The 19,570-nt window shown below is 40.8% G+C and overlaps 1 protein-coding gene across 1 annotated transcript in view; it reads right to left on the reverse strand.

Annotated features, from left to right (window-relative positions):
* Positions 1–19,570, reverse strand: part of LOC138764115 (receptor-type tyrosine-protein phosphatase gamma-like) — a 735,396-nt gene that overhangs the window by 511,500 nt on the left and 204,326 nt on the right. The gene's annotated exons all lie outside the window — the stretch shown is intronic.

Below are 19,570 nucleotides of genomic sequence, written 5' to 3' on the forward strand. Positions count from 1 at the left end.
CAGATTATGTGTATTTAAAGCTCTGCCTCACTTGGATGGCCGTGGATGGAAGTGATGCAAGGGCCAGTTTTCCACATTTAAAAAAAACACTGTGGGTCTAAACTTGAACCGCCTGCAACCAACCATTGTAATTCCCCCATCCATTCCTCCAAATGTCTATTCTTAGCCTCATCCATTGTCAGGAATTGGTCAAATGCAAATCTGAAGAACACACATTCTTTCTAGACAGCATTAAACCTAACCACAAGAACAATGATTTTTCTCATTTTACTTAACCCCCCCCCCCTGCATACAATTCCACTTTTTTCATCCCTTACTCATGCATTTCTTTTATTTTCCTTCCAGCGTTTCTCTCCCAACTTTTCTTTTTATCCAAATACCTTTGGGTACCTCCCACAGCTTCTTTTACCCTTTCAAATACTCCATTTCCAGACTTGTTAAATGGACAAGACACAAAATGGTGACTCACCATTTCTACCCATGGATGCAGTCTGACCCACTGAGTTCCTCCATCAAATTGTGTTTAGCTTCAGATTCCAGGATTTGCAGTTTTCTGTTTACTAACCGGCCTACATTTGACTTATTATAAATTGCATTTATGTATAGTTAACTTTGATATGTAAACGTACATCGGAAACAGAAAGATCTGGATACCAGTTTCTGTGATACTCTAAGTTTATTATAAACACTATTACACTCGGTTTTTCATCCAAGGTTCCAATCTCAATTCAATTATTTAACGATACAATGCCAATATTTACAAACAACTTAGTTAATTGAAAGTAGTGAATTTTTTGACCCAAGTATGGAGTGATATCGATCACATGCAGGTAGAGAGATTTAGTTTAATTTGGCATCATGTTCAGCACAGACATAATAGGGCCAAAGGGACTGATTCTGTGCTGTTATGTGGAGTAAGTAAATAAATAACAATCAGCTGAAGCAATTCATCAACTCAAGGAGCATCTGTCTGGAGGGAATAGGGGCAAATTTTATATGGATATGGAGTTATGACAAAGTATGTAAAGACACATGAAATGGTGCCCTACTTGTTTGCAATGGTATTGATTTCAACCAGAAAATGTTCTTTGGAGAATTTTTTTTTAAACCAAAACCTGCATTTGAATAGGTTTCACATTGAAACAAGCATTTTGTCAAGGAAAGTGCCATATATTACAGGTTTGGTTGGTATCATGGAACATTTTAGAGACTCCAACAGTAAAGTCCCATTTGACATTTCAGTACAGTACTAAAGGGTTGTTGCTCTGTCAAAGGTGTAATCTTTCAAACTGAATGTTAAACAAAGCCCCATCTGCTACCTCAGAAGGATGCAAAGTACTTTGTGGCACAATTTCAAAGAACAGTAGGAATGTTATTTCTTCTATTTCTCAATCAACTGGTTAGCTGGTCATTATCACATTGCATTCTGTGGGAGCTTGCAGTGCACGAATTACCCATGTTTCCAATATTCTAGCTGTGACTGCCCTCCAAAAATACTTAATCAACTGTTAAACTGTAGATGCTGGAAAACCAGAGAAACACGCCAAATGCTGGAGGAGCTCAGGTTAGGCAGCACCCATGGATCGGCGACACTATGGGCCAAAATCCTTCATCTCAGGAATAACACAAAATGGGCTGACTTCCAAATAAAAGGATAGGAAGAGGGGAAGGAGCACAAGTTGACAGGTGACAGATGAATACCAACTGTTAAATGTTTTCGATGAAGTGAAGGCCATAAAAAGCCATACATGTATGAATACATCAAAGTGAACTTAATACAAATTAGTATCAGGAGTAGTTCACTTTGCTCCTTGTACCTGCTTCAGACTATGACTGAAATTTTACTTCAGTGCTAACCCCATATCCAATTTTCATATTCATCTCCAAATTGAATATGTTGAGCAATCAAGCCTGAACTATCTATTGAGTGGAAAATTGCCACCAGTTTCTACCTTGCATGAAGAAATTTCTTCTAACAGCAACAAATGGGACAGAAACCCCCGGTTCTCCATGCCTCATTTTGGGAAAATATCATCCTTATATCTATACCATTAAAACCGTAAAAATATTATACACTTCAATCAGATCACAATTTAACCAAAGTATACTAGCTTAACTAATTGCATCTAAGTATTGTGCATTTTAAAAGAAAATGTATTATTCTGAAAATCCTTACAGGTGTGTGAAAATATTTTGTCAACATTCACATCTTTGTTTCCTCAACTAATGATAGAGACCAAAATATCTTCTCATCTTAATGTACATTTCATGCAGCTTGCATCTGTGGAACAACAATGTTAGACTTCTCTGGTTGATTAACTATTTTCTCTCACACCAGAAAGGGATGAAGCAATTATTTTATATTTATATATTCATTCAAGCGTACAAACTCCTTTTCAGATCCCATTTTCTTTACAGTTGTTATAAGCAGAGTGAAACTCTGTTTATTCAAGTGTAACAATACATTTGAAAAATTCCAATGTCAGACTTCTCCTCTCCCTGGTTCCTGAAATTCAGAAGTCTGAGCTCTAATTTCTTTGCATTAATGACACCCTATATGGCACACCAATGAGAAAGATAGATAGATCCATACAGTATTTAATGGTATATTGGACCCTCTGGCATGCATACAAGACCCCCTCCCCCATTGTAGCGGGAGATTTTAGAAAAATTTGTTTTAGTGTATTTACGCACAAGTTGGCGAACAGGTTCCTCCTTCAAGGCCTCTCGTAGATAATGTGCCTTTGTATACCTTCACTCACCTTGATGGAAACCCTTGAGCTATGCATGGCCGATGCCAAAGCATCCTCACACACGAACAACAGCAGCAACACGTCCTGCCTGCCGCATGCCGAGGCTCAGACCACTTCCCTCCCCACCTTGCAAACGCCGATTGATTGACAGGCACTCCGGGACCAGTGGCCGTGGGATGAAGAGAACCCAGTCACCAGGGTAATGGGCAGGGTCCAACATCACAGGGAGCAGATGATCCATCGCTTGCTTTAAGAGGAGCGCTGGGCCTCGGTGATTAGGCTCCACGCTGAGCCTTTGTTTGATGAGCATGGCCCCTGAGCAAATTTAATGCGGTAATTGTTGTAACATTTTCCCTTCCCAGAATTTGTCTGACCTGCTGAGTGTTGACAGTTACCTCATTAACAGCACAAGTATTTTCTTAAAAATACTTAACATCTTACCCCTTCTCTGTTAAGATGTGATCCATTAAAAAATGGCAAACTGCACCAAGTCAGACATAATAGGTCATGCATGGCTATTGGAAGGATGATTAGTAGTTTGTATTTTTGCAAGTTCAAGTTTATTTGTCATCCAATGGTACCAGCATAACCCGACAAAACAGCATTGTCCATTCCTCGATGCAGAATAGTGCAAAACGCACGTACAGACGTTACATACATACAGACAAACAACTCTACACAGTATGCTGTTTGTGTTAAAATAAATATTATTAACAAATAGTTGAGTCACAGAGACCTGCTTTAGCAGTCATTCAGCAATATCAGCCAATACGAAGTGTGATAAAAGATGACCTTCTACTGGCTCCAGCCAATATGCTTTAAATACTAATAGTTGAAATATCTCCTCTAAGAGCACCGAAATAGTGAAAATGCCTCAGCATCTAATAGATGGAAATCAGATTTTTTAAAAATCTTGAATTGAACATACAAATGTGCACAATAATTTGGAATTTTGTAAATTTCCCTCATTCGATGTCAGCTGGCAAAGGCAGTGCTCACGAAGAAGACACATCTCCTGATAAGAACCAATTAGTGCAAGTAAACTTCTAATTTTTTTTAACCTCAACCTCACCTGCGATTCAGAACATTCATCAAAGGAAACCCAAGAGAAATCCAGTATGATGGAGCCAACAGGCAAACTGAATATTAGAGACAGGCTCATAAAGTGATGCTCTATTCAATCTCTTCTGGTCCCTTCCAAAGAAAAACCTCCAGATCTCGTTGCCTTGAACAAAGAATTGGTGGAGGAACTGAGTAGGTCAAACAGCATCCACGGAGAGAAATTTTGAGTCAATTTTTGAGGCTGAATCTGTAAACAAGACAAGGATAGAAATATAGAAAGGAATTATAGAAGTTGGGGAGGGGCCTAGAGATGGTAAGACTACAGACGAAGGTCTGAGAGGTGGAGAAAAGAGTAAGGAGTTCTTGATAAAATCTTAATCTTGATTAAGAGTTATATCAGTAATGTTGATTGACCGAATCTACTCATGGAGGTTGTCTGACCTGCAGAGTTCCTCCAGAAATTCATTTTTTGTTCAATTTTCAAAGATCATTTCCTGAATTTTTGTTCTTCCATCATGGAGTGTGTCTGACTTTGGGACACAGAGGCAGCCCTGAAGAAGTGCTGCATTCTCAGGAATGCTGTCTGCTGAACCAGAGCTCATCTGTGATGATGGGTTTTGGTCCATAGCTCACAAAGAAAATTGACGCTCCAGGTCATGAGCTGTACACTTCCACCAACATTAATGAAGCTTTATTACATTATTTCCCCACAGTACATGATTTTCTGGCATCAATAACATACTCTATATTTCTTTGAGATGAAAGAGATTGAAGTGGAAAAGAGCCAGATCAGTGAGAGTAAAAATAAGAAAGTAGGAGCAGGGTGGAGCAAGGTGACAACTCAGAGCTGGCCTTGCATCATACAACGAGTAGGCTCAACACAACTACAATAATGATTTCTTCGTGTTACCTTGCTTTTCAGGAGATTGTCAACATTTATTCATAGTTGCAATGGGATAGCAAGTAATATGGCAATGAATAATGTTATTTAAATAGTTCCATGATTTAGCAATCTTTTCAGAATGTTCAAATTAGATTGGATGGGAAATGCTACACTGGAGGTTGCACTTCCAATAATTTTTGCTGTTACATACAATGGGAAAATATTTGTATGTTGGTTTCTTATTCTAAAGACTGCATGAAATTTTACAGTGAATTCATTTAGCAGTCAGTGATTTTAATCAATGCTAACTATAAGCTTAAACCAATATGATCATTATGTAGAGAAAGCTAGAGACTTAACATGAATTGAAAGGATGATCTTTGGAATGGGCAAAAAGAGAAGGGGGTGGAAAACTATACAAATTATTTGACCACTTCAAGTTTCATTTGAATTCAGATTAAGTGCCAGAAATTAAAAGTGGTTTGATTTCACCAGTAAGGATTGCTATGGGTCACTGTAGTTCCACATCACTGAATGGACATGTCGTGTGTCAAACATTTCAATTAGCTAATGAATGGCTGGAGAGAAATCAAATCTAATGCAGGACATCATGCCATTTTTTCGTACAAATATTAAAGTTCATAGAATATACAAGGATGCAGTACATTAAATAGTAGCACACTAAACTGCGAACAAGTTTGTAAAACGTTTAAGGGACTGAATCCCAAAACATTGGAGTACTTAGAATCACCATAAAGCTAAAAACATTAAGTATTTGGGTTTTTTTTTTAAATTCATTGACAATACAGAATATTTACATAATCAAGATCTAAAAAAATCTACCTAAAAAAAGGAAATGGCTAATTCAAAAACACAAATGAATTCGTGTACAGTCAGCATCAAGTTCTTTAATATTGACCTGAAAAATGGGAATACCAATCTTTTGGGGAGGAAGGAATTGCTTCAATGCAGATCCAGTTAGAGAATAACAATAACAGCCTGGCAAATGGTTAAATGTCCCAAAAACAAATTAAATGCTAAACTCAGGGATGATGACGAACAAGCAATATTTCTCTTCCCATCAACTTGGAGGGAACCCATGAATTTGCAGCCTTTGAACTTGTTTGCATGTTCGAGATACTGTTGGGGCAGCCTGGATGCCCAACTGCAGTGCAGGTGGAAAATGCAGTGGGTGCTGAGCACCAGTAATGGAGGAAATGAAAGTTTAGGATGAACTTTGCCCTGGAAAACATCAAGTAGTTCAAGAGTTGTTGACATTCCATTCATCCAGAGAAGTGTAGAATACTCCTTCAGTAGCTTGTCCCACTTAGGGGCACTGGACACAGTGGTGACCTTTTGTCTGCCTTACAGTAGGCAAAAAGTTGAAGTTCATGTATATTATATTTTAGATGTAGGATTACGTGACAATAATGGAACCTTTACTTTTACCTTTTAAATGAATTGATTCGACAGGTCAATGAACCTTGTTTGAGGGACTTCTGCTCAATAATGTAATAGTGCATGAGATAAAAAAAACCATTGCAGAAAGACTTCCACTTTTCCATTCAGGTGTGCTACTGAAATTGGTCTTCAGTGTCCAGTTGTGGAGGAAGTTAGGAGACCAGGTTGTCAGTGAGATGCAGGAGGTTGATCATTGATGGTGCTGGGTAAGAATATTATTTGAACAAAGAAGATGACAGCACAGTACAAGCCCTTTAGCCATCGATATTGGGTTGACCTATGGAAATCTACTCAACAGCAGTCTCATTTTTCCTGATGTCACACCCTCAACTTTCTCTTTTTCTTACATCAATGTGGCTATCTATGAAACTTTTGAATGCCCTGATTGCACCATCCACCATCACCAAAACTCACTGGAGCCACCGTCATGCCACTCCTAAGCAAAAAGGTTTGGGGACCCAAGGCAGCTTGTCAGAACCCCATGGATGGCACGAACAACAGGAAAACAGGCCATTCACTTCAACCAGTGCAGGCCAGGGTCCTGGCTGGGAAACAGAACAGGAAAGCACTGAATAGGACAGAAGATACAAAAGTAAACACACAGTGTAACAAGACTGTGATGAAGGTAGGCAGTCAAAAGGGCAAAATTACAAGCATAAGATTAAGGATTTAACTTGAGGAATTTTGGAAACAAAATTGAAATGGGTGATGAATACAGCACCAACGTCTTGTATTTAAATGCCCACAATATAAGAAATAAGGTTGATGATCTAGTAGTGCAGCTAGAAGTTGGCAGATATGATGTTGTGGCCATCTCTGAGTTGTGGCTGAAAGAAGGCTACAGCTGGGAACTAAACATCCAGGGATACACAGTCAACTGGAAGGCCAGGAAGATAGGCAGAATAAGCGGAGTGGTTCTGCTAATTAAAAATGGTATTAAGTCTTTGGAGAGAGGAGACATTGCATCAAAAGATTTAAAATCCCTTTGGGTACAATTAAGAAACTGTAAAGGTAAAAAGACCCAGCAGGGAGCTGTATACAGGTCTCCAAACAGTAGTGAGGATGTGGTGTGCAAACTACAGAGGGAGGTAGAGAAGGTATGCAAAAAAGGGCAATGTTGCAATAGTCATGGGGGGTTTCAATATGCAGATTTATTGTGAAAACCAGGTTGGTGCTGAATCCCAAGAGAAGGACTTTATAGAATGCCTTCAAGATGGCTTCTTTCAACAGCTTGTGGTTGAGCCGACCAGGGAAATGGCAATTCTGGACTGGGTATTGTGTAATGAACCATTGATAAGTGTGCTGAAGGCAAGGAACCCTTAGAAGGACATGAAAAAATTCACCTTGCAGTTAGAGAAAGAGAAACTAAAATCAGAGGTGTCAGTATACCAATGGAAGACAGGGGACTACAGAGGTATGAGAGAGGAATTGGCCTAAGTTCATTGGAAAGACACACTAGCAGGGAGAACAGTGGTACAGTAATGGCTGGAGATTCTGCAAGAAATAACAAGGGGGTAGGGCAGGGACATTCCACAAAAGAAATAATTGAATGAAGAATAACACATCAGAATTTGACAGGAGAAGTCAAAGCCAAAGTGAAAGCAAAAGAAAGGGTATACAAGGAAGCAAAAATTAACGATGAGGCAGAGGACTGGGAAGCTTTTAAAAGCACACCAAAGGGAACTAAGGCCACGAGGAATGAAAAGATTAGCTTTGAAAGGAAAAACTGGCAAATAATATCAAAAAGGATACGAAAAGCTTTTTTAAGTATATTAAGAGTAAAAAAAAGAGGCAAAGTAGACAAAGAACCGATAGAATAACATGCTGGAGAAATTTTAATGGGAGACAAGGTGATAGGAGAGAAACTGACTGAGTATTTTGCATCAGTCTTCTCTGGGAAGACATTAAGTATATCTGACTTCCAAGGGGGGAGGGAAAGAGAGGTGAGGGCTATCACGATCACCAGAGAAAATGTGTTTGGGAAACTGAAGTCTTCCACACTAGATGAAATGCAGTCTCGGGTTCTGAAAGAAGTAGCTACAGAGATTGTGGAGGCATTAGTAATGATCTTCCAAGAATCAATAGATTTTGGCATGGTTCTGGAGGATTGGAAACTTGCAAAGGTATTTAAAAAGGGAGGGAGGCAGCAGAAAGGAAATTATAGGGCCATTGGCCCAACATCAGTGGTTGGGAAGTTGTTGGAGTTGATTGTCAAGGATGAGGTCATAGAGTACCAGAGGTGTACAACAAGATAGGCCAAAGTCAGCGTGGTTTTCTTAAGGGAAAAATCTTGCCTAACAAACCTACTGCAATTTTTTGAGGAATCCACAAGTAGGTTATACAAAGGAGATGCAGTGGATGTTGTAAATTTGGATTTTTAAAAGGGCTTTTGAAAATCCACATGCCACACATGAAGCTCCTTAACAAGTTGCAAGCATATAGAGTTCCAAAAAATACACTAATATGGGGTGATGAGCAGGAAACAAAAAGCGTGAATAAAGGGAATTTGCTACTACAGCCGGCTGTGAAGACCAAGTCATTGAGTGCATGCCGGGCAGAGATTGATAGGCATCTGAATAGCCAAGGTATCAAAAGTTATGGGGAGAAGTCAGGGGAGTGAGAGAATGGATCAGCTCATGATGGAGTGATGGAGTAGACTCAATGGGTCAAAAGGCCTACTTCTGCTCCAATATTTTATGGTGGTCTTATGGCACACTCATATAGAACCTGAAACATCCTCACAATCTAAATGTGAGCATTGTTTGGAAAAGTAACATTCAACTGGAAATTGGGAGTTGCAAGTGTTTTGTTTTGGTCTCATGATCTGGTTTGGTAGGGTTTATAAACGTCAGGGATGTTGATACAGACTTGAGGAGTGCTGTAAATGCTCTCTTGTACCCATGTGGTCCATGCCAACCATAGGCCAGGTTTGTGTGGACCAAAATTCCACAAGGAGCTGATTGAGCATTGGATGTCACTGCATACCACAGTTCACCCAATTATTAGATATTTTGTAGACATACAGCACAGTGACAGGCCCTTTCAACCCTTGAGCCTGTGCTGCCAATTACACTCAATATATGCCCAATTTCACAATATATTGAAGCACAAAATACCCACTGGTGTATGCAACTTGCAGCATGTCATTTGCCTTTAAAATCAATTCAATTTAAACATTTTAAAAAATCTTTTGTCAAGCAATTCATTCTCTTGATGTTTGTTTATATTTGGTTACGTAGCAGGGGATTAGCTACATTATTTAATTTTAATTTAGACGTACAGCTTGGTAACAGGCCATTTCAGCCCACAAGTCTGTGCCACCCAATTTACACCCCATTAACCTACACCCCCGGTGGGAGGAAACCGGAGTACCCGGAGAAAACCCACACGGACACAGGGAGAATGTACAAACTCCTTACAGACAGCACGGGATTTGAACCCAGGTCCGGACCCTATCACTGGCGCTGTTAGGGTGTTTGGCTAACTGCTATGCCAACTGTGCAGCCCCTGTACTAAATATTCCACCTGTAGCCATCCAAGCAGTTAACTTTGAAAGAATTAAATTGTGTAAACACATAGCAGGCACTGTACATGATGTCACATTCAAATCTGGGTGCTGATTATAATTTCCAACAACGGCTACTTCGAGGGACTATTTTTTCCAAGTAAGGTTGCTCAGGAAACAGAGCTCAAGTGTTTGCAAAATTTAGGTCATATCCATTTAGCTTCTAGAGTTAGGGATGCATTTGATAATAGCTCACTGCAAAGTAACTGCTTGTCAAAGTCACTCTCATTTATTGCTTTTCTTTGGAATTTTATCTACATGTCAAATAGTTGTACATTTCCACTTCTTCTTGTTAGAAACATTCACCAATCTGGCCCAAGAGTCTGCTATTGCGAAGCATCATTGAAAAATAATCCAAGTAAATCCAGTTCATCAAATCAGTTCAGGGAATGTGAGGCAGGTCATTATCCTGGGCTTCTCTGAATCAGAACCATGAAGCTTATTTCTTATCATATACCCTTAAATGGCGGAGCAGACCTCTTCTGGGGGCCATCATCTGCAACCGAGCGCTGAGCTTCAGGAGGGATTGGGGAAACCCTCCTTGCTTTCTCAAATTTCCCTCATTTACCTTCTAAACAATCATGGGAAGATCTAGTATCAGTTAATCCAGGAGTAAGAGGGATCATTTCTAAATTTTATATCTTTATTCTGTCATTTACTTTCTAAAATAAAGATAGAATGGGAGCAGGGATTGGATATGAAAATTGAGGAGAAACAGCAGGAAGAGGCTATTGATAGGATTATCCACCTCCTGTGCCTGGTTAGGACTTGTTCAGTTTAAGGTACTGCACAAGGATTATTTTTCTAAATCTAAATTATCAGCCATTTGTCCAGAAGTAGAGGGAAAATGCAACAGGTGTAATGGCTCCACACCACATGCAGGAATTCTGGAGCAGAGTCTTTGGCACATTATCCAAAATAGTCCAAGTTAATCTGCCACCCTGCCCGTTGAAGGTAATATGTGGAAACTCTGTCACCTCCATATACTATATCGACTTCAGCTCCATGTTTAATGTGATCACTTTCCAGAGGCCGGTGGGGAAGCTGTCGTTGCTGGGACTCAACATCCCTCCCTGCAACTGAATTCTGGACTTCCTGATGGAAAGGCCATAGTCTGTCTGGGTCGATAGCAGAATATCGAGCCCTGTCATGCTCAGCCCATTTCTGTTAATTGTACTGACCCACCACTCCATTGTCAGATCCAGCTCCAACAGCATCATCAATTTTTCAGATAACTCAACAGCACTCGGCCTCCTCAGCAACAACAAGGAGTCGCACTATAGAGAAGAGGTGGAAAATCTCGCGATATGGTGCAAGAGTAACAATCTGAGCCTCAACGTGGATAAGATGAAGGAGATGATCATAGATTTCAGGACCAGGAACGACCACTCTCCACTACACATCAACAACTCTGTAGTGGAGAGCCCCAAGTTCCTGGGGGATTCATTTATCCAGTGACCTATCGTGGACACACAACATCTCCTCACTTGTCTGGAAGGTGCAACAGTGACTGCATTGCACTTTCTGAGAAGAGGGCAAGGCTACCTGCCACCATGTCACTCTTCTATAGGAACCTAATGGAGAGCCTCCTGACTGGCTGTATCACAGTGTGGTACAGTTGCTGCACAGAAATTGATTGATCCACAGGACCATAAGAGCACCAGAGAAAACCAGTAGTGTTTCCCTCCCCCTCCCCCCACTCCCCCAAATTGATATGATCTACCACAATTGTAGTCTGAAGAGGAGGTGCGAAATTATTGAGGACCTTTTCAACCCTGAACACAGCAACTTTCAGCTGCTCCTATCAGGAAAGAGATACAGGAGTAGCAGGGCCAGCACCACCAGGCTGAGGAACAGCTTCACTCCATGGGCAGTGAGAACGCCGAACGAACAAAGGAACTGCTCCCACTAACCATCCAAGACTCTCATTTTCATTAAACAATGTTTTTATTTATTTGTATAAATAAATCCTTGTCCTGCATATGTATTATTTGACTGTATGTGTGCTACGTCTGGTTGTGTGTCTGCATGTTCAGAGAACATTGTTTTGTCAGCGTGTACTGGTGCAAACAGATGACAATAAACTTGACTTGACTTGTCTTATCAAGTTGCTATCCTTGGGACTCTTTAATATAACTTCTTATTTTTATTTGGATCAGAATTGACCAGTCTGGTCTCAGGTTACCTATCTATGATATCAACTTGGATTTCTGTTCTCTAAAGCTCACTGCTTCATTGGCCATTTCCAGCTTTTTCTTCATTTGGTTTCCAGTTCCAGACCCATAAATATTCACAAACACCTTCAAAAACACACACAGAACACTACTCCCTGTCCACCTTGGCACCCTTCAGGAATGATGGACTGCTGACTGTATCACAGAGTATTACCGATGCTAATACATACACCGTATAGTCAAAATGTACTCCTTAATCACTTGTAATTCACTTGTAATTCACTTGTAATTCAGAGAAAAACATTTGCAGTGGACCCTCTTCACATGTATCTGATTTTCTCCAGTTTAATGAAGAAAATTATGTCTTTCATTGTGTAAAAGGACACCTACATATCTATCATATGAAGCCTGTCATATGAGGGTTCGTTCTTCAGGTGGGTCAGGACAAGGCTTTAGCATCGCCTGTGTAATGGTTGCTTCTAACAGTCCCATTGAAATGGATCCAATGTCTCTGGGAGGTGCACTTCGATGCATTGCATCATTAGATGCTCAAAGCATTTCATAATAGTGGAGGTCAGTGCAACAGGGCGTAAATCAATGAGGCCTGCTATTGTCACCCTCTTGGGTACCAGGATGATGGTGGCTGACTTGAACCCTGTGGGAATGATGGACTGCTGAACTGTGTGAGGACCTCTGTAAATTGATCTGCGCAGTTCTTTAATACCCAACCAGGTATATTGTCTGGTCCCACCGTTTTGTGTGGGTTCACCTTGGATAAGCTTCTCCTCAACTTGGCCACAGCTACACAGGGGGACATGGAGATTACTTTGGTGCCATCCTGTTCTCTTCAAACCCAGCATAGAAGGGAGGTGTCATTGTCTTTAACTTGTAATGCTCACTTGTTGTTCACTATAATCTTGATCCCTTACCATAGCCGCTGTGGATCTTCTTTGCCTTCCAGATTGCATGGGAGAGTTCAGCCCTGGCTGATTATAGTGCAATCCTATTCACTGTCCTAAAGGGAGTATCACAAGCTCTGAGAAGTGCCCAGACCTCTACATCCAACCATGGATTCTAGTTAGCCCTGATTGTGAAACATTTTATCTCGGTGAAATTCTCAATGCACTTGCTGATGTAGCCAGTCACTGAGGTCGTGTACACCTTGATGTTCACATGATTGTCGTGGATGGCTGTCTCCCTGAAACAGCTCCAGTATGTTGTCACAGAGCAGTCTTGAAGGGCTGTTGTGCCCCTCACCCTTCACCCCCTGGCCATGCCCCCACGATCTGACCTAGCTTGCTTTGCCAGCAGTCTGTACATCAAGGTTAGCAGGATTGATATGTGATCCGAGTTACCATGGTGGGAGCAAGGTGCAGCCTTATATGCAACAGGGACGTTACTCTACATCTGATCCAAGGTGGTCTCTCCTCCGGTAGCAAAGTTGGCGTAGTGTTGAAACCGTGGTAAGATCGTTTTCAGGTTGGTGTCATTGAAATTGCCAGCTACAATCATGGCAACATCAGGGTGGAATGACTGGTATTTACAGATGGCACCATAAAGCTCTTTCATTGCTTCACACTCATTTGTCGAAGGTGGAACGTACACTGCAGTGTTCAGTGTGGCCGATAATTCGATGGGCAGATAAAAGGGTCTGCATTTCCTATTTAGGTACTGTATCTCTGCTGAACAGAATCTCCTCAAGCACCTCACAAAATACAGCCTGAAGTTGGCCCATTTTCCATGCTTCTGCCTTCTTCAGTAGTGATTCCGATGGCCTTCCACCAGTCTCCCGCAATCCTCTCTGTGGTTTGCAACAATCTGTGTTCCATGCTTCAGTGGGTTAAAACTGTTCAGAACCTTGGCGATCCGATTCACCACTTTGAATGTCTGGTTCATGTTTTATATTTTGATGCGTTTTTTTCCTGATCATTAAGCAAAACGTAATACGTTCGGGATTAAAATGTATACATTTTGGAAATAATATACTGATATTTCCACCCGCATTGAATTCGCCCATCGTTATTGAATGAAGATCTACTGGGACCAATGCCTGAAGAGGGTGCACAATATCAGTGAACCGGTGCGGACTCGAAAGGCCAACATGGCCTGTTTCCGCTCCGTAAATGGTTATATGGTTATTGTTGTGAGGAGCCAAAGTGGCTGCTGCAGTTTTGTTCATCACTTTTTTTTTGAGCAATTCAAAATGCTGTTCCTCAAGTTTGCATTGAGCTTTGATGGAACAATTACTCATTACACAATGCAACAATTTTGGAGAACTTAATTTTTCTGTTGGAATTAGAACCAATTCAACTGTTGGGTGATCTGTCAATAATATCAAGTTTTTCCTCTCTACAGAAAAAGAAATCTGTTCTGATTGGCATTTCTGGGATTCTCCTTTTATATTCAGTTTTCAATCATACCTCTGACCTAGATAAAGCAGTGTTAAATGTCTTTATCTTTCTCCCTACCTCTCTCCTTCCCCTGCCCCCTACCCACTTGCCCTCCTCTACTCCAGTCAGGGTTATAAATTTTGGGATCACCTGGGCAAACCCTAACCTTAATTCAGAGCCATTCTCTTCATCCTGTCCGTCACTTCTATTCCCTCGTTCTCTCAGTTTCTGCTGCTGAAGAAGATTCTTTGACTTGTAGTGTTAACTGTTATATTGACCAACCTACTGAACTTTTTTCTGTTTCAACTTCAGATCTCGGGTGGTTGCAGTTTGTTAATTCTTATCTACAAATCAAATTAATCTCTCAACACCACCCATCAGTCACTGCAAAATGAGAAACATGCAGATTATTTTTTGTATTCAACAAACTACCTTTCATTCCCTGAAGCATTTGGAAACCTAAAAATTTCGTCCTGGATTTGGAAGTGATACCGAGAAATTTTGAAATTATTTAACCTTGGGAAACATTTCATATTCATCTTTGGAAGAGGTAACAATTTTAGAATATTTTAAATACATTTCTTTCTCTCAAAAGGCTGTGTCATTTTGATATTGACCTTAAATAAACATCAGATATAAATTTTAAGAGTTGAAGCTTTTACATACAAGGGCACGAGAAACACAGTTTCCTTTAAATGAGTTCACTAATTGATTAAAAGCTGCTGCCGCTCCAAATCAATTTACCATTCTGGACCATGCAATTACTTGTAAAAGTCAAAGCACTTAATTAATGTATCCAATGCATTAGGGACAAAAATAACATTATATGAAAAAGTGACTAACTGCAAACAGAAAAACTGCAACCATCATCTATTTTTTTGAACTTCATTCTTCGTAAGCAAACCTTCGAGCAGCATAAGATGTTCTTGTCCCTCAAGCATCGTCTTCAGGTCAAACACGACTAAACTGGACCCACAGATCCTGACATAGGTTAGTCAGGAGATACCCAAGAGGATAAGGGAATTTGTTGTTTAGAAGGTTCTGCGCCGCGATTTTGCATAGCCTCAGTGCTCCTGAAGAGATCAGAGCTTGCATTTCCAGGCTGCTCCTTCACCATTTTAAGTTGTTTTATTCAAGAGTGGAGTAGGAAATTACAAAATGTGTTTGAAGATCAAGACCACAAACCTGGCACGAAGGTTAGGATCCACAGGAGAGCAGTGATCCCTGGCCTTTTATTCACTTTGGAGCCTGGAATCCACTGAAGAGGCAAGATGGAGTTACCTCTTCATAATCCTCCAATTCCATTTGCAGAAGAGAACAAATATCAGCATCAACACCAATCAGGCATGCCCAACATTCGACTCTGAATAGGTCATGGTATAGGACAGTTTTATAAGTGTTCATGGAAAGTCTAATATTTTGATCACAAATTGTATACAAGTTGAAACTCCTTCGTGTCCTACATCTGGACATGGCAAAGTTTTGCCTTCCTAACTTGAGATAAATATTTCATCTCTGTGGAATGACTCAAGGAGAATTCAATCGGCCAGAACTTGGGTGTATGCAGCATGCAGAAGAGCAAGAAAAATCAACAAAATTCCTGATAATTTTGTCAGAGAAAGGATACAAAAATTAGTCATGTCTTTAAAAATGGAGGAATCAAGGGATGCCCTGGTGAAGTATTAGGTTGCTCCCAGCTGATGTCAAACACCCACTAATAAATGGCACAAAGTAGCAACTGGTTTCAGTCAGATAAAGGGAAACACCAGAGTGTCTCATCACTACAGACATAACATCCTGGCATTTAAAGATGTGGTCCTTTTTGCTGCTTGTATCAATTTCCCCTTGAAAGCCAGCAACATATTTGGTTGTACAACAATGGTCTGGTTGTGAACCATGTCCAAAAGTCAATTTTCAGAGTATCCCCCATCTTTTCCAACCACCCATTCAAAAGGAGAGAATACAAATGCTGTAACAAACCTGGCTTATTGAGCACATGACAAAACACAGCAGGATATTAGAACATTGAAAATTACAGCACAGTATAGGTCCTTCAGTGCACAATGATGGGCCGACTCGTATATACCTATCAAAGCAAAAAAAAAACCCTAAACCCTCCCTACCTCATAACCCTCTATTTTTCTTTCATCCATGTGCCTGTATAACAGTCTCTTAAATGCCCCTATTGTATCAGCCTCCACTATTATCCCTGGCAATCCATTCCAAGCTCTCACAACTCTATATAAAAAAAACCTAACCCCAATGTCTCTCCTGAACCTTCACCCCCTTCACTTTGTACAGATGACCTCTGGTGTTGGCTACTCCTTCCCTGGGAAAAAGGTGTTGACTATCTACATCATCTATGCCTCTCAGAATCTTGTAGGCCTCTACTGTCAACCCTCATCCTTTTTCGCTCGAAGGAAAAAAAACCCTAGCTCTGCTAACCAGGCCTCATAAGACATTTCTCCAATCCAGGCAACATCGTGAAAAATCTCCTCTGCACCCTCTTCCACATCCTACCTGTGATAAAGTGACCAGAACTGAACACAGTATTCTAATTGTGGTCTCACCAGAGATTTATATAGAGCTGCAACGTTACTTCACGACTCCTGAACTCAATCCCCAATTAATGAAGCCCAGCATATCAGAGGCCTTCTGTCCTATTATCCTGCGCAACAACTTTGAGAGATGAATGAATTTGGACCCATGGTCCCGCTGTTCTTCCACACTGTTAAATATTCAACCATTAACCCGGTACTTGGCTTTAAAGTTCGACCTACAAAAAATTGCATCTCCTCAGATTTATCTGGATTGAACTCCATCTGCCACTTTTCTGCCCACCTCTGCATCCTGCTTCTATCCTGTTGTAACCTACGACAGCTGTCAACACTACCACAACTCCTCCAACCTTTGTATCATCTGAAAGTTTACTGACACATCCCTCTACTTCTTCAACCAGGTTATTTATAAAAATCCCAAAGAGTTGGGGGGGGGGGGTCCTAGAACAGATTCCTGCGGAACTCCACGAGTCACCGACTCCAGGCAGAATACTTCCTGTCCACGACTATTCTGTTTTCTACAAGCAAGCCAGTTCTGAATCCATGCAGCCAAGGTTCCATTGCCATTCTGAACGAGTCTCCCATATGGGATCTTGTCAAATGCATTATTAAAATCCATATTCACCACATCTACCACCCACCTTCATCACTTTATTTTATTACTTCCTCAATAAACTCTTTTAGGCTTGTGAGGCACAACCTTCTCTTCATAAAGCCATGCTGACTATGCCTGAGAAGACGGGACTTCTCTAAATGCTCCTAAATGCAATCCTTAAGAATCCTCTTCAATAGTTTGCCCACCTCTGATGTAAGACTCACTGGTCTAAAATTCCTGGATTGTCCTTATTACCTTTTTTAAATAAGGGGCCCACATTGGCTATTTCTCAATCCATTGGCACCTCCCTTTGCCAAAGAGGATGCAAAGATCATTGCCAATGGCCCAGCAATCTCCTCCCTTCCTTCTCATAAATCTCAGAGGATTTATCATTCCTAATATGTCTTTAAGAAGATCCAACACTTCATCTTTCTTCATCTCAAAATAGCCCAGCACATAAGCTTGTTCTAATGTGACCTCATCTTGACCAAAGTCTTTTCCTCTGGTGAATTCTGAAGCAAAGTATTAATTTAGGACCTCTCCAAACCTCCTCCACTTCCAGGCACATGCTGCCTCCTTCACCCTAAAACAGCTCTGCCTTAATTCTCATCATCCTTCTTTTCTTGATATATGCATAAAATGCCTTGGGATTCTCTTTAATCCTACTTGTCAAGGCCTTCTCATGTCTCCTTCTATCTCTCCTCCTTTCTTAAGTTCCTTCCTGGCTTCCCCTCCTGATTTTTGCTTCACAAATCTAATGTATGCTTCCTTCTTCCTCTTAAGTAGCTGCCTGGTCTGTTTTGCCAAACACGGTTCCTTTTGCCTACCATATTTTCCCTGTCTCAGTGGGACAAACCTATGCAGAACCCTAGTCAAGTGTTCCTAACATCCTCTACATTAAGTACTTAAGTACTTTCTCCCAAGAACATTTTTCCAGTTTACTCTCTCTGCTTTCTACCTCATTCCATTGTAGTGTTCCCTTCCTCAATTAAACACTTTCCCATTTAGTCTGCTTTTATCCTTTACCATAGCTACGCTAAAGCTCACTCAGGAAGTTTTGGTCACTATCACCAAAAATCTCTCCCACCGAGAGGACTGTCATCTGATCAGGTTTATGATCTAGTATGGCCTCTCTTCTAGTCAGCTGGTCCACATACTGTGTCAGGCATTCTTAGGCGCTTCTGAAAAATTCTGTCCCATCTGTCACTTTTGCAGCAAGGTGTCCCACTTGCAGTTGTTATATCTATGCAGACTATCCCAACAGGAGTGACTTCTCCTTTTAAAATTTATTTTCTATGTAAACATTTGAACAAAATATTGAAGAGGCTGTGAAATAAAATCCAGTTTGTGTGAAATTCCTCTATGCTGTTTCAGCAATTATTGACTCTGATTCCAAAATGATTAAGGTCTCTGTTAAAATGGTGAAGAAGAAAGCATCGAGTCTTCATCCATTGAAACTTCAGGTGGTAGGGTGTATTTTGACAAATATATGGTTTTCAAACAAATGAGCAAGATACTGCTTCTTCCAAAACACTTTGAATACCCCAGGGAAACTGTTACAGCAGAAAATGTGTTGGTTTATGTTGCCATTATGTAGAATTTTTAGGCCCTTACAGACTAATCCCAAGAGTATAAAATGCCTTTCAAAACACAGCACCATCTGCTCTCTCTTTGAGATCAATTAAACTGCTGGCACCAGGAAAGAAGTTCACCTGTCCCTTCCCCCTGGAGCACTGTAACTGGTGATGACAGACCGACCCCACAGGCTGCTTAGGGCACCATGGCTGCATCCCAACCATTAATACGGCGTTCACTGTGTATATATTTGCTTAGTTTTCTTTTTTTTTCCTCATCCCGTAGGACTCTTCTTAAAAAGGAGAGGTGAAGCTGATAGTATGCAAAGGGGTCATTGGTAGGATTGGTCTCGGGAGGCAGGCCCAGCTGGCAGTAGCCAATCAGTATACAATACTGTGATTGGCTACTGCTTGCTGGGCTTGCCTCCCGAGACCAATCCTACCAATGACCCCTTTGCATACTCCCCATTCAGTTCTGCCATGATCGGTTGATGAGATTGGTTGCTGCTCCAATCTATAGTCAATAAAAGCCTACCGGTTTCACAACATCAGTCT

The sequence above is a fragment of the Narcine bancroftii genome, chromosome 5, assembly GCF_036971445.1.
Source record: "Narcine bancroftii isolate sNarBan1 chromosome 5, sNarBan1.hap1, whole genome shotgun sequence".
In the NCBI taxonomy this organism is placed as follows: Eukaryota; Metazoa; Chordata; class Chondrichthyes; order Torpediniformes; family Narcinidae; genus Narcine; species Narcine bancroftii.